Below are 26,628 nucleotides of genomic sequence, written 5' to 3'. Positions count from 1 at the left end.
GCTCAAGTCTGTACACGACAAAGCCACAACATCATTGCTTTAGTACGACCACATCTGCGACAACATGCACATCTGCGATAAGCAGTTGGCGGAATGGTTAAAAACAACCACTAACACTTATATTAAATGATAGGCCTAAACTAATCCAGCATAGCGTTAGCCTATAGGCAACACAAAGTTTCAAGTGTCTGACAACATCATAAGCCAACAGGTATTTTAATCTCATCTGGATATTCATGGTGGTGTCACTATGCTTGATATACTTGATAATGATGTGTGTTATTCAAATACATAGCCAGTTAAACAGGTTAAGGAAACCGGCCAGGGAATCGACAGTCAAACGTCTGTGGCAGCACCTGGGCTGTGTCCCATATGACACCCTATCCCCTATATAAATGCACAGCAAGGTTTACTTTCAGATTTTTTTTGTAAAGTACTGACTAGCGCGCACACACACAAATTACTATACACACACACCTCAAAGTACTATACACACACACCTCAAAAAACTATACACACACACCTCAAAACACACCTCAAACCGCCAGTCGCCAGACATGTTTGAACCGTCAGCAGCAGTCTCTCTCTCTCTCCTCTCGCTCCCTCCCCTTCCCCCTCTCTCCTCCCTTACTCCAGGCCCAAGGAGCTCTGCACTCAGCCCTGTGACACGCATGAGTAATCCGCTCAACTATCACTGGTAGCTCTGAGAAAAAAAACCCACAGCCACCCTGACCATTATATATGCTCAAAACAGAAGAGGATGTGGCTGCAAAGAAAATGGCTGGGAAAAACAGACTAGTGTTATTCATACACACCCAATGCCTGACGTTTTACATTTTAAATTTTAGAACACAACAGAATATGCAGAGGCATATCAATAGCAACACTAAACTGGGATACTCCCCTGGTTATAAAGATCATGTTCACAGCTACAGCGAGTTGCACGTGTGCTGGATAAAGAATAGACTAGTTACTGTTACTGTTGGTGAAAGGGGAGCCAGCCAGCAGCATCTTTCTGCAATACAACTTTACCGTGAGAGGGAGGTTGGAGTGTGTGAGTGAGCGTGTGTTGGAACCCAACACAGACAGGCGGAAGGGGAAAGATATTATTTCTACATGTCAATAACAGTAACCCCATCCTTTCTCATGGTTGCTGTGCAATATTGTCCTCAGACACTAATATGATTCCCTCAGACACTTTATACTCCAATAACACAGTTCACTGATATGATTTGTACATAAAGGGTAAAGTAGACTCATGGGGCTGTGTTCCAAATGATACCCTATTCCCTATATAGTGCAGTGGGCCCTGATCAAAATGTGTGCACTACATAGGGAATGTACTGGCATTTGGCATGCAACTATGGTCATGGAACTGGTCCCAGATCAAAATACCTTTACATACAGTTGAAGTTGGAAGTTTACATATACTTAGGTCATTAAAGTCATTAAAACTTGTTTTTCAACCACTCCACAAATGTCTTGTTAACAAACTATAGTTTTGGCAAGTCGGTTAGAACATCTACTTTGTGCATGACACAAGTCATTTTTCCAACAATTATTAACAGACAGATCAGGGGGTCAGAAGTTTACATACACTAAGTTGACTGGGCAGTTAAACAGCTTGGAAAATTCCAGAAAATGGCTTTAGAAGCTTCTGATAGGCTAATTGACATCATTTAAGTCAATTGGAGGTGTACCTGTGGATGTATTTCAAGGCCCACCTTAAAATTCAGTGCCTCTTTGCATGACATCATGGTAAAAACAAAAGAAGTCAGCCAAGACATCAGAAAAAAAATTGTAGACCTCCACAAGTCTGTTTCATCCTTGGGAGCAATTTCCAAACACCTGAAGGTAACACGTTCATCTGTACAAACAATAGTACGCAGGTATAATCATCATGGGACCACGCAGCCATCATACCGCTTAGGAAGGAGACGCGTTCTGTCTCCTAGAGATGAACGTACTTTGGTGCGAAATATGCAAATCAATCCTAGAACAACAGCAAAGGACCTTGTGAAGATGCTGGAGGAAACAGGTACAAAAGTATCTATATCCACAGTAAAACGAGTCCTATAGTGCCTTGCGAAAGTATTCGGCCCCCTTGAACTTTGTGACCTTTTGCCACATTTCAGGCTTCAAACATAAAGATATAAAACTGAATTTTTTTGTGAAGAATCAACAACAAGTGGGACACAATCATGAAGTGGAACGACATTTATTGGATATTTCAAACTTTTTTAACAAATCAAAAACTGACAAATTGGGCGTGCAAAATTATTCAGCCCCCTTAAGTTAATACTTTGTAGCGCCACCTTTTGCTGCGATTACAGCTGTAAGTCGCTTGGGGTATGTCTCTATCAGTTTTGCACATCGAGAGACTGACATTTTTTCCCATTCCTCCTTGCAAAACAGCTCGAGCTCAGTGAGGTTGGATGGAGAGCATTTGTGAACAGCAGTTTTCAGTTCTTTCCACAGATTCTCGATTGGATTCAGGTCTGGACTTTGACTTGGCCATTCTAACACCTGGATATGTTTATTTTTGAACCATTCCATTGTAGATTTTGCTTTATGTTTTGGATCATTGTCTTGTTGGAAGACAAATCTCCGTCCCAGTCTCAGGTCTTTTGCAGACTCCATCAGGTTTTCTTCCAGAATGGTCCTGTATTTGGCTCCATCCATCTTCCCATCAATTTTAACCATCTTCCCTGTCCCTGCTGAAGAAAAGCAGGCCCAAACCATGATGCTGCCACCACCATGTTTGACAGTGGGGATGGTGTGTTCAGCTGTGTTGCTTTTACGCCAAACATAACGTTTTGCATTGTTGCCAAAAAGTTCAATTTTGGTTTCATCTGACCAGAGCACCTTCTTCCACATGTTTGGTGTGTCTCCCAGGTGACTTGTGGCAAACTTTAAACAACACTTTTTTATGGATATCTTTAAGAAATGGCTTTCTTCTTGCCACTCTTCCATAAAGGCCAGATTTGTGCAATATACGACTGATTGTTGTCCTATGGACAGAGTCTCCCACCTCAGCTGTAGATCTCTGCAGTTCATCCAGAGTGATCATGGGCCTCTTGGCTGCATCTCTGATCAGTCTTCTCCTTGTATGAGCTGAAAGTTTAGAGGGACGGCCAGGTCTTGGTAGATTTTCAGTGGTCTGATACTCCTTCCATTTCAATATTATCGCTTGCACAGTGCTCCTTGGGATGTTTAAAGCTTGGGAAATATTTTTGTATCCAAATCCGGCTTTAAACTTCTTCACAACAGTATCTCGGACCTGCCTGGTGTGTTCCTTGTTCTTCATGATGCTCTCTGCGCTTTTAACGGACCTCTGAGACTATCACAGTGCAGGTGCATTTATACGGAGACTTGATTACACACAGGTGGATTGTATTTATCATCATTAGTCATTTAGGTCAACATTGGATCATTCAGAGATCCTCACTGAACTTCTGGAGAGAGTTTGCTGCACTGAAAGTAAAGGGGCTGAATAATTTTGCACGCCCAATTTTTCAGTTTTTGATTTGTTAAAAAAGTTTGAAATATCCAATTAATGTCGTTCCACTTCATGATTGTGTCCCACTTGTTGTTGATTCTTTACAAAAAAATACAGTTTTATATCTTTATGTTTGAAGCCTGAAATGCGGCAAAAGGTCGCAAAGTTCAAGGGGGCTGAATACTTTCGCAAGGCACTGTATATTGACATAACCTGAAAGGCTGCTCAGCAAGGAAGAAGCCACTACTTCAAAACCGCCATTAAAAAGCCAGACTACGGTTTGCAACAGCACATGGGGATGAAGATCATACTTTTTGGAGAAATGTCATCTGATCTGATGAAACAAAAATAGAACTGTCTGGCCATAATGACCATCGTTATGTTTGGAGGAAAAAGGGGGAAGCTTGCAAGCCAATGCACTTCACAAAATAGATGGCATAATGAGGATGGAAAATTATGTGGATATATTGACATTATGTGGATAAGACATCAGTCAGGAAGTTAAAGCTTGGTCGCAAATGGGTCTTCCAAATGGACAATGACCCCAAGCATACTTCCAAAGTTGTGTCAAAATGGCTTAAGGACAACAAAGTCAAGGTATTGGAGAGGCCATTACAAGGCCCTAACCTAAATCCTATAGAAAATGAGTGGGCAGAACTTAAAAAGCCTGTGCGAGCAAGGAGGCCTACAAACCTGACTCAGTTACACCAGCTCTGTTAGGAGGAATGGGCCAAATTCACCCAACTTATTGTGGGAAGCTTGTGGAAGGCTACCCGACACGTTTGACCCAGGTTAAACAATTTAAAGGCAATGCCACCAAATATTAATTGAGTGTATGTAAACTTCTGACCCACTGGGAATGTAATGAAAGAAATAAAAGCTGAAATAAACCATTCTCTCTACTATTATTCTGACATTTCACATTCTTAAAATAAAGTGGTGATCCTAACTGACCTAAGACAGGGAATTTTTACTAGGATTAAATGTCAGGAAATGTGAAAAACTGAGTTTAAATGTATTTGGCTAAGGTGTATGTAAACCTCCGACTTCAACTGTGAATATGAGATGGCAGTAATTGATAATAAGACAGTTCTGGGCCTATCTGTCGTTAAATTGTGCATCATTCAAAACCAGCTGATGCTTCGAGTCAGTCTAAATGATGACATTGTTTTATCTGAGATTACATGATTAATAAACCATTTTAAAACAGGTTATTCCTCAAGGGGGGACACTACTTGTCATTGTATAAACAAAGTGTATGAAAATGCAGTGAGTCTCTCCGCATCTATGCACTGTCTGTGTCACATGGATGGAACTAAAGATAACACCGAGTTAGAGAGATGAGGGAGAGGTACAAAACAAAAACAAAAAGACTTGAGGGGGAGGTCGAGAGATGAATGAGATGTCGAGAGTGAAATAGAGAGAGGGGGACAGCGAGAAAGGAGAGAGAATAAAGAAGAGATAAGAGAAGACAGAGAGTGACATAGTGTGAAAGAGGAGATAAAGAGAGAGTCGACAGAGGTGTGAGGGAGAGAGAGAGAGACACTCCATAACACATTGCAAGAGTCTGTCGGTCAGGCAGCTTAGCTAGCTACAGAAGCAGCATACAGAACTATTTGTCTACGGTAATCACTGCAGAATGGATTATGACAACAGTAGTGGAAGAGAGAGGGCCCTGAGGCTATGGTCTTTGGGTGAGGCAGTAGAGGTGAGGAGGGGATCAGCGAATCAGTCAGGTTTTACACACAAAACCAAACAACAAGAGTAAGTCTGGACTGAAGATCCTCAAGAGGACATTAGAGAGAAAGCCAGAGACAAGACTTAGGAGAAGAACAAATAGAATAAAATCACAAGGCAGGTAGGTTGCTTCCTCCCACAGATCGTCACCAAACTAGGTAGGATGACATGGGCATGGGAAAAAACAAATTGTTTCTCAAGCGAAACAGCACAAACAGCTGCTCAGAGGAAAAAAAGGTCTGTCCCAGAAAGACCTACTTAATAGTTTTACCAGCTTGACTGACAGTGATGTTTTGTTTTGTTTCCTGCTCAGGCAGGGGACACTTCCTTCCTGTCCAGACAGAGACAGCACCTGCACCATTTACTTTGCTGTGTGTTTCCTGTGTGTCTGAGTCTCTACACACACTGTCTACTCCCTACACTAACTCTACTGTGCCTCTATATGTCTACTTTCTATACTCTTAGAAAAAAGGGTTCCAAAAGGGTTCTTCAGCTGTCCACATAGGATAACCCTTTTTGGTTCCATGTAGAGCTCTCTGTGGAAAGGGTTCTACATGGAACACAAATGGGTTCTTCAAAGGGTTCTCCTATGGGGACAACCGAAGAACCCTTTTAGGTTCTAGATTGCATCTTTTTTCTACGAGAGTGTGTCTCTACCGTATCTCTAGTCTTACCAGAAGACATCAGTATGGAGCACGGAAGCTGCTCTATTTCCTCAATCAACTGGACAAATAAGCACAAAAACAGGCCTTGTTTTTATTCCGCTTTCTTCCGACAGCTGGAGAAGCTAGAGAGGAAAACAAGCATGTACAGTGGCTTGGAAAGTATTCACCCCCTAGGCATTTTCCTATTTTGTTGCCTTTTGGGGGGTTTGTATCATTTGATTTACACAACATGCCTACCACTTTGAAGATGCAAAATATTTTGTATTGTGAAGAAAACAAGAAATAAGACACACAAAAAACAGAACTTGAGCATGCATAACTATTCACACTTTTTCTGGCCACTTTTCCGTAAAGCCCAGCTCTGTGGAGTGTACGGCTTAAAGTGGTCCTATGGACAGATACTCCAATCTCCGCTGTGGAGCTTTGAGGCTCCTTCAATTGGTCTCTTTGTTGCCTCTCTGATTAATGCCCTCCTTTCCTGGTCCGTGAGTTTTGGTTGGCGGTCCCCCTGGTGCCATATTGTTTCCATTATTTAATAATGGATTTAATGGTGCTCCGTGGGATGTTCAAAGTTTCTGATATTTTTTTATAACCTAACCCTGATCTGTACTTCTCCCCAACTTTGTCCCTGACCTGTTTGGAGAGTTCCTTGGTCTTTATGGTTCTGCTTGCTTGGTGGTGCCCCTTGCTTAGTGGTGTTACAGACTCTGGGGCCTTTCAGTACAGATCAGATCATGTGACAGATCATGTGACACTTAGATTGCACACAGGTGGACTTTATTTAACGAATTATGTGACTTCTGAAGGTAATGGGTTGCACCAGATCTTATTTAGGGGCTTCATAGCAACGGGGCGAATACATATGCACGCACCACTTTTCCGTTTTTTGGGGGGGGGAATCTGGACTATTTTGTGTATGTCCATTACATGAAATCTAAATAAAAATCTATTTAAATTACAGGTTGTAATGCAACAAAATAGGAAAAACGCCAAGGGAGATTAATAGTTTTGCAAGGCACTGTGGAACATCCGTTAGCAGAGGTAGCTGATTGGATGGCCATGTATTAGGAGGGAGACTGCCTAACCACCAAGCTGCCAGATCCTTGTTATTCTGTAGCATTGCTGTTAAACAAAATAGAGCAACCAATGCAAAATAGAGAAACCAATGCAAAATCTATAGTACTCCTCAATCTGTTAGGAATAATTGTGTGGAGAAAAACAAACATTCTGTTATTGGATTAGCCTACAAAGGAAAACTTCCCATGTAATTCAACGACACATTTATTATACAGTAAGTAAGAAATATGGAAATTAGTTATGTTAAATTGAGTTATATAACATAATGACAATATATCAGAGCGGGTAACAGGAGCATTCTCGCTTTACTTGCTGGGTGCCCTGCCAGATATGAAAATGACTTGAAATGAAATCCCACGTTCAAGAACATTGGGAAACAGCGGCACTCCAAAATGTTTTTAAAGACATCCCCTCATTTCATCTTTTTACTTTCAGCCGGGCAGGCTAACGCGTTTCAGCAATTATGCCTTCATCAGAGCATCAGGACATGTGCTAAAGCCATTGTTTTTATGCAAGGGTAGCCTAGTGGTTAGAGCGTTGGACTAGTAACCGGAAGGTTGCAAGTTCAAACCCCCAAGCTGACAAGGTACAAATCTGTCGTTCTGCCCCTGAACAGGCAGTTAACCCACTGTTCCTAGGCCGTCATTGAAAATAAGAATTTGTTCTTAACTGACTTGCCTAGTTAAATAAAAAAAAGTGCTTAGGTGCACAGGGCAGTGCATAGTGGTATTCAAAACATTAGTCAACCAACAATTGTTACAATATACAGTAACAGTCAAAGGTTTCGACACACCTACTCATTCAAGGGTTTTTCTTTATTTTTTACTATTTTCTACATTGTTGAATAAAAATGAAGATTATCAAAACTATGAAATAACACATATGGAATCATGAAGTAACCAAAAATAGTGTTAAACAAATCAAAATATACCCTCTGCTTTGATGACAGCTTTGCACACTCTTGCCATTCTCTCAACCAGCTTCATGAGGTAGCCACCTCGAATGCATTTCAATTAACAGGTGTGCCTTGTTATTAAAAGTTCATTTGTGGAATTTCTTTCCATCTTAATGTGTTTGAGCCAATCAGTTGTGTTGTGACAAGGTGGTGGTACATCCGTTCTGCCAGTCACATTCTGTTAAAGTTCCCCAAAGCACACACATCCCTGGGTCGCTTTCTGTGATGTATTGTTGTCTCTACCTTCTTGCCCTTTGTGCTGTTGTCTGTGCCCAATAATGTTTTTACCCTGTTTTGTGCTGCTGTCATGTTGGGTTGCTACCATGTTGCTGTCGTCATGTGTTGCCGCCATGCTGTTGTTGTCTTAGGTCTCTCTTTATGTAGTGTTGTGTTGTCTCTCTTGTCGTGATGTGTGTTATGTCCTATATTTTTATTTCATTTTTTAAAATTATTATTTAAAAAATTTAATCCCCATGTCCCCGCAGGGGGCCTTTTGCCTTCTTTTTTTTTTGCTCTCATGAGAACCGCCACAGGAAAGGAAGACCCAGAGTTAGAATTGCAGCCCAAATAAATGCTTCACAGAGTTCAAGTAACAGACATCTCAACATCAAAGAAACCACTACTAAAGGACACAAATAATAAGAAGAGACATGCTTGGGCCAAGAAACACGAGCAATGAACATTAGACTGGTGGAAATCTGTCCATTGGTCTGATGAGTCCAAATTTGAGATTTTTGGGTCCAGCCACTGTGTCTTTGTGAGACGCAGAGTAGGTGAACAGATGATCTCTGCATGTGTGGTTCCCAATGTGAAGCATGGAGGAGGAGGTGTTATGGTGTGGGGGTGCTTTGCTAGTGACACTTGTCAGGGATTTATTTAGAATTCAAGGCACACTTAACCAGCCTGGCTACAACAGCATTCTGATGCGATATACCATCCCATCTGGTTTGCGCTAAGTGGGACTATAATTTGTTTTTCAACAGGACAATGACCCAAAACACACCTCCAGGCTGTGTAAGGGCTATTTGGCCAAGAAGAAGAGTGATGTAGTACTGCATCAGATGACCTGGCCTCCACAGTCACCTGACCTCAACCCAATTGAGATGGTTTAGGATGAGTTGGACCAAAGAGTGAAAGAAAAGCAGCCAACAAGTGCTCAGTATATGTGGGAACTCCTTCAAGAATGTTGGAAAAGCATTCCAGGTGAAGCTGGTTGAGAGAATGTCAAGAGTGTGCAAAGCTGTCATCAAGGCAAAGGGTGGCTACTTTGAAGAATCTCAAATATATTTTGATTAGTTTAAAAACTTTTTTGGTTACTACATGATTGTATATGTGTTATTTCATAGTTTTGATGTCTTCACTATTATTCTACAATGTAGAAAATAGTAAAAAATAAAGAAAAACCCTTGAATGAGTAGGTGTGTCCAAACTTTTGACTGGTACTGTATATGTGACCAACTGCCTTGATTCAGTCTTATGTATCATGTATCGACATTTTAAATTGTGTGTTTTACATTGGATAAAACCAGAGACACAGAGCTACAAAATGGTATATCATAAACTGCATTTGAGGAACAATAGGAAAGTTATTCTGCTTTGAAATTTGAACAACTTGTAACCTGCTGTAGAGCTCTTCTTTGTCTACACCCATTCAGCATCATTCACACCCTCTTAAGCTTTAGCCACACCCAAACTCTGACCATTTTACTCGCCCTAGCAAAGCTGGTTAGGCTGTTTTCATGTTATCCAGAGTGTTGGTGACTACCTGTGCTGCTGGCAACAAGTTAATTGCGCTTTTTTGCCGACGTTTTACTGACACCGACCATATTCAATAACTGTTGAGCGTTCGTAAATTCATCAGTTATTTTGCACTCTGGCACACTCAGATGAGAGTGCTCTGAAATCAGAGTAGATGGCCAGACTGAATTTACGAATGCACCCGAAATGGTTACTTGTAGTCTTTTGTAAAAACATATAGCTAATTATCTAAACAATTAACCATATTCCCAACTCATGACGTTACTACCCTGCATGAATCTGCAGGTAGCTAACCAACCAGGTTCAATGTTAGCTAGCCAAGCAAATGGCTTTGAGATACGAATAATAAGACCATACGCGTAATGTTAGCTAGCGATCGAGCCAGCTAATGTTAGCTAGCAAGCTAACAGTACACTTTAACTTGAAATGAAAAGACTGTCAAAATTAGAAGCGTGTAATATCTGAAAATGTAGCTAGCTAGACTATCTTACCCGTGGCCTGAAACCTGAGTAGATAGCCAGAGCGAATTTACCAGCTACATCTATCAACAGTTGTTGCAGTGACATTCTATTGAAACGGACACTTGCATAGTGGAGTCTTTTGTTAAGACATGTAGCTAGCTAGCTAGCTAAACAATTAACCATAAACCAACTCATGATGTTCCTACCCTGCATGAATCTGCAGGTAGCTAACCAACCAGGTTTAATGTTAGCTAGCTAATATTAAGCTATAACTAGCCAAGCAAAAGCCTCTGAGATACGAATAATAAGATCATACATGTAACGTTAGTGAACCAGCCAGCTAACTAACAATACACTTTAACATAAAAAAACATTAAAAAAACAACACTTTCTGGCAAAATTAGATATGTGTAATATCTGAAAATGTAGCTAACTAGCTATCTTACCCATATACATCATGGATGGATGCGTCTTCTGTCACAGATGCCATGGTTGCCCTTAGTTTGAAGATGTAATCTGGAGATATGTGTTTTCTCCATCTCCTTAACTATCATCCTTGAAATCCACTGATTTCAAAACTCGGTCCTCCAGAAAGTGGAGAACAGCACGTATATATATTTTTTAAAAGCTGCATTAGACATGATTACCTACACATACTGACCAGCTCAAATTGATAGAAGCGTGCTCTATGGCACACTAATCCATCATCTCTCGGCATGTCCAACCCACTCATTATCTCAGCCAATCACGGCTAGCGGAAAGGTTGCTGGCTTTTTTTGTGGCTAAACCAACTAGGCTCGTATTTTTATTTATTTATTCGTATCTACAGATGGCATACAAGTTTGTTATCAAGGCACATGAAAGATCACATGTTCCAGAAGGCATTTCTGCCAAAAAACACATTTTGATTTAAAAAAAGTTTACGTTAAAATGTAGTGGCCCACAACATACGCCTAGTTTCCTGAAACGGGTCACATATACAAATACCCAGATCAGCAGAATAAACTCAAATAACATATCAATTTAATATCAATTTTTTGAACGGGCCTGAACAAGAAATCATAATTTAGACCTCGAGGGTGCATGGTATTTAATCCATCAGTCCAAAGCATTTTAGAGCGGTTGCCACTTCTGATGGATGTGACCTGTTCCAGAAAGGGATTTTCCGCCAGAGGCTGGAGCATCAGCTCTGTTTGTAGAATTGGCCAGTGTTTTAGGATTTCACTTTTGATTTTGTTTGAACAATGATTGTTACAAAGCACAGTTATGACGTGCTGTCCTTTTAGGGCTTCTGAGCTAGGAGGTGGGAGCGCTGAATGACAGGTCTATAACATCCTCTGTTAGCAAACTTGTGTGTAATTTCCTTTGCCAGAGCGTCAGACTCATTCAGTGTAGAGCAGTTGCGTCTCAGGTGTAGAAACTGGCCAGTCGGGATAGTGGTTTTGAGATATCTCGGATGATAACTATTGAAGTGGAGGACAGTATTCCTCTGTTGGTTTCCAATAGATCGTAGTTTGGATTTTGTTAGCATCATCCTTGAATATTTTGAGATCTAGGAAGTTGATACTGTTGGGGCCACTTTCAACAGTGAATTGAAGGAAAGTCGTTGTGTTGATCAGATAACGGACAAAGTAATTAAGATTCTCTTTAGATGAACCCCAAAATAAAATTGTAGTCAATGTAGCGCTTGGGGAAGAAAAGGTTTAGTCTTTATTTTTAACATAAACTGCCTCCCAATTTCAAGAGCTCCAACAGAAAGTAATCAGGGGGATTTACAGTCGTCACGTGACTTTAGGAATTTGGCAATCGATTGTAGGCCTTCAGCATGGGGAATAAAAGTGTACAGACTGGCCACATCTAATGTCACAAGTAGTACATCGTAATCAATTTGACAGTCATTTAAGCAGTTGAGTAGATCTTTTGTGTCTTTTAAAAATGATGGCAACTTGAAAACCATAACTTTCAGGGAAAAAAAAATCTATGAATTTTGAAAGGGGCTCTGTGACTGATCCTGTCGCTGATAATAGGTATGGGTGAAGGCTGAGTCAGGTTCTTATGTACTTTCAGAAGGGAATAGATAACTGGGGTGACTGGATAGGTGACATTTAGGAACTCGTATTCACGCTTGGTGATCCAGCTTTGGTGAGACGCATGTTGTAACATGCCATCAATTTCGGATTTTAAAGAAGCAATAGGGTCACTTCGCAAAGGTTGATAGGAACCAGACAGTTTCAGATGCTTTCTATTTTCAGAATTATAATAGCTCATGTCCATAACAACTATTGCTCAACCTTTGTCCTCTGGTTTTATGACCATGTCCTTATTCTCCTGGAGATGTTTTAGTGCTTGTCTTTTGGCTGGAGGAAGATCGTGATATTGGGGTCCCTGGTCATTTTTTTTATTTACAGTTTCCCATTCATTTTCAACCAGTCTGCCAAACAAGGTGACAAGTGGGCTTGTATGGGTAGGGAATACAAACGATGAGGGTTTTGAGAAAGAGCGAGGAATAGGGGAGGGACCGCTGTGTTGGGGTTCCCCTTTCTTTGTAGGGTCTTTCGATATGTTGCTTGTACTGGATCTGTTCAGACGGGAAAATAAATATTTCAGGTGCAGTTGTTGCATGAATTTGTAGGTATCCACCTTCAATTTGAAGGCTTTCATGTTTTGATTAGTGGATAAAGACTGTCCCTTACTTAGCATAGACTCCTGCGTCAGTGTCAAGGATGTTTTGTAGAGGTTCAGGACAGGAACTTGCCTGTCCTGGGTGACCACCTTAGTGGACCCCATGCCCCATCTGCCCCTCCTGGTCTTCTTCTTCTTGGTGGTTGGTGTCTGGCTGGGTGGATAGCTCGGTCTTCCGCAAAAGGGGGTGCATGGTCTCATTGTCTGTGTCACTTGGAGTGCTCATCTGGTGATCGGTTGAGAAGAGATTGCCACCTGTCTGTCTGCATGTGTATCTTGTGTTTGTTCCCTGGCGGTTGTTGTTATTCCAGTCATAGACTTTGTTGTCTTTGTAGGCCTTTAAGTCCCTCATTTTATCCCCCAATACTGCTGTAATTGTTTTTTTAGCATCTCAATGGAGGTGGTCATTTCTCAAGCAAATTCAGCTGTGTCATCTGATTTAGGGAGTTCTTTGATTTTGCATTCTGCCTTTTACATACAGTTTTCAGTAAGATGCACTTACTGCAGCAGTTTTGCATAGATCCATATAGCTATGGGTGCCTCCGTCCGACAAAACTACACTTCCCAAGTTATGCATTCACACAGGTGTTCAGAGCATGCTAGATACACTACATAACCAAAAGTGTGTGGACACCTGCTCGTCAAACATTTAATTCCAAATTCATGCGCATTAATATGGGGTTGGTCGCCCCTTTGCTGATATAACAGCCTCCACTCTTCTGGAAAGGCTTGCCAATACAACATTTCTGCAGGGACTTGCTTCCGTTCAGCCACAAAAACATTTGTGAGGTCGAGCACTATTAGGCATGGCTCGCAGTCGGCGTTCCAATTCATCCCAAAGGTGCTCGATGGAGTTGAGGTCAGGGCTCTGTGCAGGCCAGTCAAGATCTTCTACACCAATCTCGACAAACCATTTCTGTATGGACCTCGCATTGTCATGCTGAAACAGGAAAGGGCCTTCCCTAAACTGTTGCCAGGAAGTTGGAAGTACAGAATCATCTAGAATGTCATTGTATGCTGTAGCGTTAAGATTTCCCTTCACTGGAACTAAGCGGCCTAACCTGAACCATGAAAAATAGCCCCAGCCTTATTACTCCTCCACCAAACTTTACAGTTGGCACTATGCAGTTAGGCAGGTAGCGTTCTCCTGGCATCTGCCAAACCGAGATTTGTCCATCGGACTGCCAGATGATGAATCATGACTCATCACTCCAGAAAACGCATTTCCACTGCTCCAGAGTCCAATTGCTTTACACCACTCCAGCTGATGCTTGGCATTGCGCATGGTGATCTTAGACTTTTGTGTGGCTGCTTGGCCATGGAAACCCATTTCAGGAATCTCCCGACGAACAGTTATTGTGCTGATGTTGCTTCCAGAGGCAGTTTGGAACTCGGTAGTGAGTGTTGCAACCGAGGATATGCGTTTTTTTACGCACTACGCGCTTCAGCCCACACCTGTCCCGTTCTGTGAGCTTGCGTGGCCTACCACTTCGCGGCTGACACGTTGTTGGCCCAAGACATTTCCACTTCACAATAACAGTACTTACAGTTAACCAGGCCACTTTTGCAGGGAAGAAATTTTACGAATGGAATTATTGGAAAGGTGGCATCCTATGACCATGGCACCTTGAGAATCACTGAGCTCTTCAGTAAGGCCATTCTACTGCCAATGTTTGTCTATGGATATTGCATGGCTGCGTGCTCGATTTTATACACCTGTCACCAACGGGTTTGGCTGAAATAGCCGAATCCACTAATTTGAAGGGGTGTCCACATACTTTTGTATATATAGTGTAGCTAATTAGCGCAGGTGGACGACTCGTCTTCCGTCTGTTTTCTTTAAACAAGCACTGTAACATGGAGATAAGGCTGTGTGGGAACACTAGCCCAAACAAGGTGTGTATCAATTTAACCTTCTGTTTTTGAAAATTATTTGTTGTTGATATGAAAGATAAGGTCCTTATGCTTCCAAAACAGTATCGCAAGTGACGGGCGTTGATGTTCAGATTGAGCGTCGGGGCTCTTAACAAAAACCCCCCTGTACAGAAGAAGCCTTCATCCAATGACTCTTATGTGTAATTGCTTTAATCAATAATGAGAACCTCAAGGTTAAAAGTGCACTTGTTTAGTATCTGCTCCCATCTGGTATGCCAATAATACCATCAGCATATTTTCAATGTCATCTTATGTTTCTATAGTTCAGTTTCTATAGTTCAGAATAGAACGTGCACAGATTTCACCTGTCTCTTGTCCATGATAGAATGCTGGCCAGTCTAATAGTAAAAATACTTTTGAGCTATCTGTTCTTCACTATAAATTTTTTTTGATAACTTTTACTTCACTACATTTCTAAAGAAAATAATGTACTTTTTACTCCATACATTTTCCTGACACCCAAAAGTACATTGTGAATACTTAGAAAGACAGGAAATTGTCAAATTCACACACATCAAGAGAACATCCCTGGTCATCCCTACTGCCTCTGACCTGGAGGACTGACTAAACACATGCTTCATTTGTAAATGATATCTGAGTTTTGGAGTGTGCCCCTGGCTATCTGTAAATTTAAAACAAAAACAAGAAAATGGTGCCATCTGGTTTGCTTAATATGAAGAATTTGAAATTATTTTGATACTTAAGTATATTAAAAACGAAATACGTTTACTGGTGTCCTAGTATTTTAATGGGTGACTTTTACTTGAGTCATTTTCTATTAAGGTATCTTTACTTTTTCTCAAGTATGACAATTGGTTACTTTTTCCACCACTGACCATAGGGAGGAAATTGTTGGCATTCCTCAATACTGAAGCAAACATAGCAGTTTGTCCATAGTGACACAAGAGGGGGGAAAGTCCCCAACAAGCAAACACATATCCCCCCCCCCCCCCCCCCACACACACACACACACACACACACGATTCACGGGCTATCCTCTTCCACCGCCTAGTTATACTATGCTAGTTCTATCTCTCTATATTACTTCTATACAGTCTACCATCCAATAGCCTACTCCGTGCAGAGTCGTTTCATTACAGAGCAGTAATAATAGTATGCCAGATTCCATTCAATAGGAGAAGAAGACTAAAATAATTAGTCCAAAGTAAAGGAGTAAGTGACCCGTTTCAAAATGGAACAGCGATAATGTTATAGGGAAGACATTTAGTAATGCGCAACTTCATCCAAAGTTTTGCATGCCGGCTGATGTTCTTACGTTGATTTGCAAGACATCCACATACATGGCTACTTCCAGATGCCATTTGATTTGACACGACCATACTATACCACAGGCAGACAGTGACAACATCCTACAGGACACTTGGTGTCAATCTTTTTTTTAACGAAGAGAGCACGACTATAGCCAACTATAACAACAATACAGTAGGTACTAGAAGGCGTATGTCATTGCTTAGAACCAAACTGGAAGGGGAGAGACGTAAAACAAAAACCATACGTCGATGTTAATAGATGAGCATTAAATAACATACGAACATATGGTTAAAGGGGTGGTCACAATGTGCAGAATAAACATCACCCACAGTGAGAAAGGAAGATCGATATATTGTCGCAACAAAATGCATCCCGCCTCAAGTATCAGGTCTATAACGCAGCCTAAAGGATAGCAGCAACATTCTGACAGCATCGCTACATTGTAGACACGATACTTATTCGGGTCCGTGTTGTTATGAACAATCAACCAACCGTTGACCAAACATTGAAATGTTTCAATAACTGTTTGAAAACATATTATAACCGTGGAACAAGTGAATACATGTTATAACACTCATGTAAAATACTTTATCAATGACAAATAACTTCGTACGTACGCGCAGAGGAGGTGGATCAATTAAAGGAATCATTAAAGGAATTAGCAGCGAGGGAAATTACAAAGAAGAGAAGATGTGAAATGTACACTTTTTTAATATAACGTACCTTTCATGTGAAAAACAAATCCTAATTCCTTTTCAAAAACAATGAATCCGATCAAGTTGCATCAAAACGCTATAGTACATCCAATTTTGTCGTCAGCAAATGCAGACTAAAGTTTTAAATTTAAACGGGGATTACACGCGTGTGTCGAGCGCCAGACTTCTATCCCTTTGGAACAGTAATAAGTAGGAATACATGTGGAAGGTGGAAGGGTGGCTTCAAACCATGGATAGGGGGGTTAGTACAGATTTGATATACTTTAGTAGTTGTTTTAATACCGATTGTTATTCCGTGAAAATATCCGTAAATGCATGTCTATTTTAATAGTCCAAGTATTCTCCTAGAGATATTTCGTTGCTCTTTTGATATCTCTTAAGACTATGTAGATCGCAGGCAACTGCTCCCCCCTCAACGACTACCAGTTGGTATCGCCCACGGCTGCCTGTCATTCCATTCCTCCGGTCCCATGATTCCATACTGTAGCAGTGCAGTAGTATTTTGGAAGCCTGGTGGCACGGAGTGGGTAATACTGTATTTAGTAATCTATTCTTGAAGGGAATGTCCACTCAAAAACTATATTTTGATATTTTTTTCATTAGTACACTGTTGATAGTCCCTAAATGTTTTGTATGTCAGCAGTCAAGTTTTCAAGATGTTTGACTTTCAAGAAGCAAAGTGTCATGGGCCACATCATCACGATGATACAAAATGACATGTATAGGTATAGAGTTTGAAACAGTCAACGTTTCTGCTTGATTTTAGATGTATAAGTCATAGGCTACTGGAATCATAATATGGATGGGGAGAAGATAATAAATACACCAGATTTTTTAAGTAAGGATCATCCAAGAATGTCATCAGAAATGTAGACTACTACAGTAGACAATAGGATAGTAGATTATAGGCTGCACATTGCAGAACTGGTTTGGTTTTAGAGAGAAGCTGCTTGTCTGTATTTTCCCATTGTGAAGAAATTACATGTGGTGTGACCCTAAAAAGCTCCTGTTACAATGGACTCTGGAGGACCATAAGATTTTATCCTGCTAGTCCAGAGCACCTCCCCTTACAACAGGTCAGGAAATGCTCCGGAAAAGAGACAGTCTGCGTCCTTAACGGAACCCTATTCTCTTTATAGCTAGTCCATTATTCTTGACCAGAGCCCTATGGGCCCTGGTTACCCTATGTGTCCAGGTTAAAGTTAGTGCAGTAAATAGGGAATATTGGGTGCCATTTGGGACACAGCCAGAGTTTTGGAAACGTATAGTGGGGACAACAAGGACCTAGTTTGAGAAAAGTGCTCCAAAATCCTGCTAATGCACACAGTATATGCTGTAAATAAGACAGCATTTTCTATGTGTCCTAGACTAAGTTTAGTCTTGCGGACCAGACTTTCTCCCCAAGCTCTATGCAACAGCCTCTGGACGGGGTTAGACTGAATTATATGAAAAGGAACCCTCAAGGAATACATTCAGTTTATTAGGTACATCACCCCATTCACAAAAATGGTTCGCTCCTCCAGACAGTGGGTCACGTTGCAGTAGCTTGCTATATAAAGCAGGCAGACAGGCATCGAGGCATTCAGTTGCTGTTCGATTTAATGTTATAATGGGCAAAATGAGTGACCTATGCGACTTTGAGCATTGTATCATCGTCAGTGCCAGGTGCGCTGGTTCCAGTATCTCAGAAACGGCCGGCCTCCTAGGCTTTTCACGCATGACAGTGTCTAGGGTTTACCGAGAATGATATGACAAACAAAAAACATTGTCAGTGGCAGTCCTGTGGGCGAAAACAGCTCATTGATGAGAGGTTGAAGGAGAATGGCAAGAATCATGCAAGCTAACAGGCGGGCCACAAACAGGCAAATAACGAAGCAGTACAAACAGCAGTGAGCAGAACGGCATCTCAGAACGCACAACTTGTCGGTCCTTGTCACGGATGGGCTATTGCAGCAGATGACCACACAGGTTCCACTCCTGTCAGCTAAAAACAAGAAGATGCAGCTCCAGTGGGCACGCCATCAACACTGGGAAATTGAGTAGTGGAAAAACATCGCCTGGTCCGACGAATCCCGGGTCCTGTTGCGATATGCTGATGACAGTCAGGATTTGGCGAAAGCAGTATGAGTCCATGACCCCATCCTGCCTCGTGTCAACGGTACAGGCTGGTGGCTGTGGTGAAGTGGTGTGTTTTCCTGGCACACATTAGGTCCCTTGATACCAATTGAGAAACATTTGCATGCCCCAAGGAATTCAGGCTGTTCTGGAGGGTGGTCTGACCTGGCACTAGATGTGTGAACCTAATAAATTGGCCACTGGGTGTATGTCAATGTATGTTTAATACTTCCATCAAAATATGTTTTATTATTTTATGAATCATCTCACAGCCCTGCAACTAGGGCTGTTGCGGTGACCATATTACCGCCACACCAGGAGTCATGAGTCATGACCGCGGTAAAATTCCACCTGACTCTGACTCTGGACATGTGTTGGTAAAATCCAACTTGCTAAATACCTGAGCTAATGGCCTGGTATTTAGTGCTCTGTTGTCCCTCTAACAACTCTGACATCAATGCAAATGCAATCAAAATTCACATCATAAAAACAGCATCAATTTTTTAAAACTCACCTCACTGTGATGATCAATTTGAAGAGATACTTAACATGTGAGACTGGCAGTTTTGACCAGCTGACAAAATGTCATGACCGCCACAGCCCTACCTGCAACACTTTCGTAAGAGAGAGAATGTCTAGTTTACAACCCTCAACCAATCACAAGGCTGGAATACTTTCCTTTGAAGTTTCCTTCCTCGTCTTGCCTTTTCCTGTATAATGTCATCATCAGTAATGGCAACATGGTCAACTTGGAGTAGGCTGCATCCCAAATGGCACCCTATTCCCTATATAGTGTACTACTTTTGACCAGGGCCCATAGTGCAGTAAATAGTGCACTACAGAGGATAGGGTGCCATTTGGAATGTACAGGTGATCTCTGATCTGCCCCTCTTTGTTGCTCTGTTGACATGTAATTAGGGCAACCATAGAAATATAATTACTAGAGAAGAAAAAGCCCCTCAGACAACAATTAATTTATACTTGAATGGGAGTGCTCATTCTAGTAATTTTATTTATATGGACCCAACCCAGTGCAGACTGCCTGCCTGTCAGTGTAGAGAAATGGAGTGGCCAACATGAAAAGGGGCATGGTCGGAAGTGTGCCTACTCAGGCCATGCTAAACCCCCTTGGCCCTGCTCCTAGTGCTTTGATGTGACTGTAGAAAAATATGGGCCCTGTGAACTACAAAGCCACCGAGACCATTCACCCCAGGACCCATAGACCACAAATCCCCATTCCCTGTCCTGTCTGTCTCCACCGCAGAGCTACTCAGGTTACCAGGCCTACTCTGAGACATAGAAGTAGGGATCGTAGCAATCGAGGAAACACAAGCTAATTTATTAGGACAGGATCCAGTGGAAAGCTGAGTCACCTGTCATTACGGTTGTTTATACCATATTCAACAGACTATTACAACAGGTAGCCTGGCTTATTGTACACACACACACACACACACACACACACACACTAATATACCTGGGCATCACTTATCTTGTGACCTTGTGAGTGATTAAACTCTGTTACTAAACCCATTCTATCCCTGAGCCCCCACTAATGTGATAGTCCTAATGTGTTACAGTCATCACACATCTCCCCCTAAACCACCCTACTCCAACCCACCCCTCCTGTCCGCCTCCCCCACCCTCCTGCCCGTGTCTGAAAGATTTGTCTTGATTTGATTAGTTGTTCCAAGCCGGAGGGAGAGGAGAGAGAGGTGGGCTTTTTGTTGGGGCATAATCACACTAATTGAAATGACTCCCCCCTGCGTCTCTCTCCGGTCCCTTCCCCTTGCCCCCCCCCCCCCCCCCCCCCCCCCCCCACCTGTCTGCTTTCCCCTTCTCTACTTTTCCTCCCGCTTTACTCCTTTGTCTCTCCCAGTCTCAGGTTAGGTTGAGTAGACCAGAGGTTCCGTCATTATGGAAAGCCCTTGAAGAGAGCTCTGCCTTTCGCCTTAATGAGCAACATGCTGCTTCACATTGAAATGTGTCCCTAGCCAGTAATGAAACGTCTGTACACATGTATCATTTAGTATTTTGGAAATTATGCGGCATAAGTGTGTACGTGTCTGTTTGTTTGTTTGTGAGAGAGAGAGAGAGAGAGAGAGAGAGAGAGAGAGAGAGCGAGAGAGAGAGAGAGAGAGAGAGCGCTCATGGTTGGGTGATATGATCTGAATAATTTCACTTGTGGGAAGGCGTTGGTTATACGTCTTTTATTATCTTCCCTTGTTTTAGCTCTTCTCCAAAGATCTAAATACAAGTGCTGTCCATCGCAACACATTCAAAATTCTCAGTACCACAGTTATCATGTGTTCAATATCACATCCTATTCAGTCTTTCCTTTAGAATAACACCATTGTCACCAAGCTACCTGCTTGAAGTCATTCTTCTTTACGTAACACTTTGTGTCATTGCCTTGAGTGGGATGCTTTAGAGAATTCTTCTTTCCTACTTCGACAACAACGGGCATCTGTTTTTCCAAACCCTTGGAGCCTGCTTTGAAATCAGAGAAGGCAAGCAGTATAAAAATGAAAGCCGAGAGCAGATGTTCTCTAATTGCTGGTCTTTGGGGCTGAGTCTTATGTAAGAACGATGTGGATGCTACCATGATTACGGATAATCCACTATAAATTAATGTTAAATCATGTTTTGTGTCATGTTGGAGTCACTTTTATTGTTAATAAGAATAAAAAATGTTTCTAAACACTTATACATTAATGTGGATGCAAACATGATTACGGATCATTCTGAAAGAATCGTGAATAATGATGAGTGAGAAAGTTACAGAGGGTCAAAGATCATAACCCCAAGACATGTTAACCTCTCACCTTTACCAATAACAGGGGAGGTTAGCATGTCTTGGGGGTATGATATTATTGAAGATTCAATCAAGATTATCCATAATCATGGTAGCATCCACATTAATGTATAAGTGTTTAGAAACATATTCTATTCCTCTTCCTAATATTGAGTTGCACCCCCTTTTGCCCTCGAAACAGCCTCAATTCATCGGGGAATGGACTCCACAAGGTTCGAAAGCGTTCCACAAGGATGCTGGTCCATGTTGACTCAAATGCTTCCCACAGTTGTGTCAAGTTGGCTGGATGTCCTTTGGGTGGTGGACCATTCTTGATACACACTGGAAACTGCTGAGAGTGAAAAACCCAGCAGCGTTGCAGTTCTTGACACATTCAAACCGGGGCACCCGGCACCTACTACCAAACCTCGTTCTTTCGTCTTGATCATTCACCATCTGATTGGCACACATACACAATCCAATAAAGGCTTAAAAATCCTTATTTGACCTGTCTCCTCCCCTTCATCTACACTGATTGAAGTGGATTTAACAGGTGACATCAATAAGGATTATAGCTTTCACCTGGACTCACCTGGTCAATCTGTCATGGAAAGAGCAGGTGTTCCTAAGGTGTTTCTAACATTTTGTACACATTCTGTAATATATGTTGGAATGTATTTAAAATGTATTAAATATAAATATTTTTAAATGCATTATTTTGCCAATCCTAAAATGTTTTATCAAAAAATATATTTTACATTTTAAAAAATCCATATGGGTACCACCAGAACTTTTATGGGCCTCTTGATCTAGATCTTAAAGTAGTCTCTGAGCTCCAAAAACAAGCCCAATAAAAATTGTCCTTGTTTTGGTTGGGGTTTGCTAATAGATTTGAAAGCTATTTTTTTCTGTGTGTTCCACGACAAGGTCCCCCTGTACTCCAGCCTGCTTTCAAATGGAATGGTTTCATTTCACTTCACAATATTGTGAATGTAAACAGAACAATTATGTCTCAAATCTAAGCTACTTGTACTCACCAAGTAAGTAACGGTCCAACCATTCCAAGTATCTTCTAAAATGGCATCCCTGCATGACCCCAATATAGGATATAATATTGGGATATAATAGGATATAATACAATATAATATTGTGGCAGCAGTACCCATCTATACTCATCTCATCAGGCAAACAAGGGGCAGATGGTCGGTCAGCTGAGAATTCAATCTACCCCATCATCTTACCCCTCTGGGGAGTGATAGGAAGGGTTGAGGGGGAGATGGGGGAGAGGAGGGAGGGTGGAGGCAGAGAGGATGGAGGAAGGTAGGAGAGGTAAGAGGGGGAGGCAGGTAAGAGGGTTGAGGGGGAGGGGGAGGCAAGGAGGGGAGGGGGGAGGTGGGAGGTTAGGCAGGAGAAAGGGAGGAGGGGGAGGTTAAAGAAGGAAGAGAGGGAGACAGCAAACTAAGGGAGGAGGGAGGGGAGGAGGGAGGGGAGGATAGAAGGAGAGGATAAACAGTGTTCAGGGGTGAAAAAAGGGTCATTCAGCTGATTGAATACAACTCCACACTAACTGATCTGCTGTTATTGGGTTTCTTACATGATTATGACATGGTAATGGATTTAGCCATCTGACTGAATTGATCAAAAATGTGTTGAATGGTGGCCATAAGGTGCTTAGAGAGATATGCACTCATGGAGAAGCAGTGTCACTAAGTGATCGAAAGCAGTAGTAGGAGCAACGTAGCGACTTCAAATCTACTCACAATAGTATCTTGTTAAGTTAGCCTTTAGTTGTGTATAAAAATCCTCATCTGATGGAGATAAGAAAAGATGGTGATGATATCTGTGTGCGCAGAGGCCCCGGCGCATTGTAACAGTCTGTCTTACAGAGACACACAGAAGTGGATCCCTGCAGAAAGAAAGAAAGAATGCAGGGATGAGGAGACATTGATTTTAGTCATTGTGCCAAAGCCTTTTTCCTTCCACTGCTGTCGGCAGAATCCATATGTCATTAGTCTTCCTCCACAGCACTGATGCCATAATAATGCTGTAAGTCATTAGGCATACGTTATCTAGCCTAATGATATCTAGCCTCACAAATACAGCCTGTTTTTACTGTGGTTATATTAAATGTATATACCGGTATTTATATTATTATTTGTAAATGTGTGTGCTATTAACATTATGTATATAATACTACACTCTTTTTTGAGTAAGCCCTTTGCCTTAAAAACTGCATCATCACTGGTACAGAGTACTGAGTACAGTACTGTACAGTGCCAGGGACATTGGGCAGAAAAACCATTACATTAGTTAAGTGTAGAATAAAACATTTGAGCTGAAAGACCGATTGTTCACCAATAAAAGACTAATTCAGAAAAACAATAACTACCTTGATGGTGTTATTGTTAGGTTCAGACAATTCCCTCTGTATCGCCAAGACAAAGAGGTCAGGCATCGCTAGTGGAAGCCATGCCATACACACACACACACACACACACACACACACACACACACACACACACACACACACACACACACACACACACACACACACACACACACACACACACGCGCACACACACACACACACACGCACACGCACACGCACACGCACACACACAGACTGTCCTCAACATCATTCTATCTCTCCTCTCTGGAGAATGGCACCACAAAGAGCCAGAAAGCCCAGCACCAGACGGTACAGCAACACTGAAGAGAGAATGGACAATGGGCACCTCTGAACCAGTCCTTTCACCACCATCAGAGCCCATGTACGAAGGCCTGAGGCTGTGTCCCAAATGGCACCATATGCCCTATAGTGTACTGCTTTTGACCAGGACCCATAGGGCACGATATAGGGGTATAGGGTGCCATTTGGAATGCACACTGAGTCAGCTCAAACCCTCTACAGTACAGAATGTAGCGTTTTATTGCATCATGAACCAGTCCTTTCTCTTCTCATCAAGCCTAGGAGCAGAGGAAGAAGGCCTGGATAGAGATGATGCCACTGTCTTGTCCTTCTTTATGTCATCCTTGCCTGTGACCATGCACGAATAGGCCTGAGTCAGCCCAGACCCACTAACAAAGAATATAGTGCTAGGCTCCTTGTCATTGCACTGTTATCTGTGGCAGTGACGTCATACCTTTCATCACTTAGTCACAATTAGTCAAACAAAACATTTAGTTCATCTGTGTGTGAGACAGAGTGGCAGGACCAGGAAGGCGACCTTAAGGATAGGAACAGTCACGAATCGGACGCATTCCAGCTAGAATAAAATATAACATCCTCATAACCCGGAAACCCCAACCTCCTTTCTCCTTGAATCGTTGATATATACTTTCTAAGGCTGTCAGAGGTATGATGTGAAACACATTCTCCAAAGATTTGTCATCTACACGGAACAATAATATTAACACAACATGTAAAGTGTTGGTCCCATGTTTCAGGAGCTGAAACCAAAGATCCCAGACGTACTCGCAAAAATCTCTCAAATGTTGTGCACAAATGTATTTACATCCCTGTTAGTGAGCATTTCTCTTTTGCAAAGATAATACATTCACTTGACAGGAGTGGCATATCAAGACGCTGATTAAACAGCATTGTCATTACACAGGTGCACCTTGTGCTGGGGAAAATAAAAGGCCACTCTAAAATGTGCCGTTTTGTCACACAACACAATGCCACAGATGTCTCAAGTTTTGAAGGAGCGTGCAACTGGCATGCTGACTGCAGGAATGTCCACCAAAGCTGTTGCCAGAGAATTTAATATTCATTACTCTACCATAAGCCACCTATAACATCATTTTAGAGAATTTGGCAGTACATCCAACAGACCTCACAACCGCAGACCAGGTGTTTGGCGTTGTATGGGCAAGTGGCTTGCTGATGTCAACGTTGTGAACAGATCATGGTGGTGGTGGGGTTATGGTATGGGCAGGCATAAGCTACGGACAATGAACACAATTGCATTTTATCGATGGTAATTAGAATGCACAGAGTACTGTGACGAGATCCTGAGGCCCATTGTGAGGCCCATTTTTTTTAAAGGTATCTGTGACCAACAGATGCATATCTGTATTTCCAGTCATGTGAAATCCATAGATTAGGGCCTAATTCATTTCTTTCAGTTGACTGATTTCCTCATGTGATTTTGTTTATATTTTTGTTCTGTATATAAAGGAATGGCGAGATGGAAACAGAGTCACACTTTTGAAGACCTGAGTGAATAGGTCATCAGATACTGTAAGTCCTCCACATGAAGGTGTTCTAATGCTACTAGCCTAAAATGTGCATTTTATCAGTATTTATGTTGACTTTGTGTTCTAAAACTGGATAAAGAATCAAGTGTCAAATATGCCCCTCAAGACTCGGTTCCAGGACCTTGAATGTTCTTAACATTTTATGTTACCTTGTGTATAAAAACCCCTACAACCCTTACCCTCCAACTCTACTAGTATTACCCTCTCATGTTAATCACGCTCCCCGCCCCGTCTCCTTCCTCTCCCAGGCACAGGTCCTATCTCAGCCTGTGGAGACACAACACAAGTTGTGAGGAAGCAGGGGGGAAGCTGGGAAACACAGGGGGGTGAAGACCGTGGGAGGAACGTGAGCTTGTTTCTCTCTATGATGACACTGAGAAGACAGGAGAGATTTCCCAGCCATCCCAGCCATTGCCACACATGCCAACGTGACTATTAAGCCTAAGCACAGAGAGACAGAAAGGGGGGAGAAAAAGAGAGAGGGAGGGAAGGAGAGAATCATAGAGCCAGAGATGGAGAGAAAAAGTAAGAGAGAGAGCATCCTATCTGTCATCATCTTATCCCATCAGTAGAGATGACATCACACCTGTGGGAATCCAGGTCACAACAACACCTGCAAGAACACTTTTGTCTTGGGAATACTGACCTTGACACACACACACACACGTGCATGCACACATGCGCACAAGCACAGACGCACAA

At 42.0% G+C, this 26,628-nt stretch overlaps 1 protein-coding gene across 1 annotated transcript in view; it reads right to left on the bottom strand.

Moving 5' to 3' along the window:
* Positions 1-16,921, bottom strand: part of LOC110497566 (FERM domain-containing protein 6) — an 81,566-nt gene extending 64,645 nt beyond the window's left edge. The window contains exon 1 of the mRNA XM_021573728.2: positions 16,765-16,921. The gene's annotated coding sequence lies outside the window, so the exon portion shown is untranslated. The remainder of the gene's footprint in view (positions 1-16,764) is intronic.
* Between the last annotated feature and the right edge of the window lie 9,707 nt (positions 16,922-26,628).

This window comes from Oncorhynchus mykiss, chromosome 19, assembly GCF_013265735.2.
Source record: "Oncorhynchus mykiss isolate Arlee chromosome 19, USDA_OmykA_1.1, whole genome shotgun sequence".
NCBI lineage: Eukaryota > Metazoa > Chordata > Actinopteri > Salmoniformes > Salmonidae > Oncorhynchus > Oncorhynchus mykiss.
The sequence above is the reverse complement of the archived record's forward strand: the minus strand, read 5'-3'. Positions and strand labels throughout refer to the sequence as shown.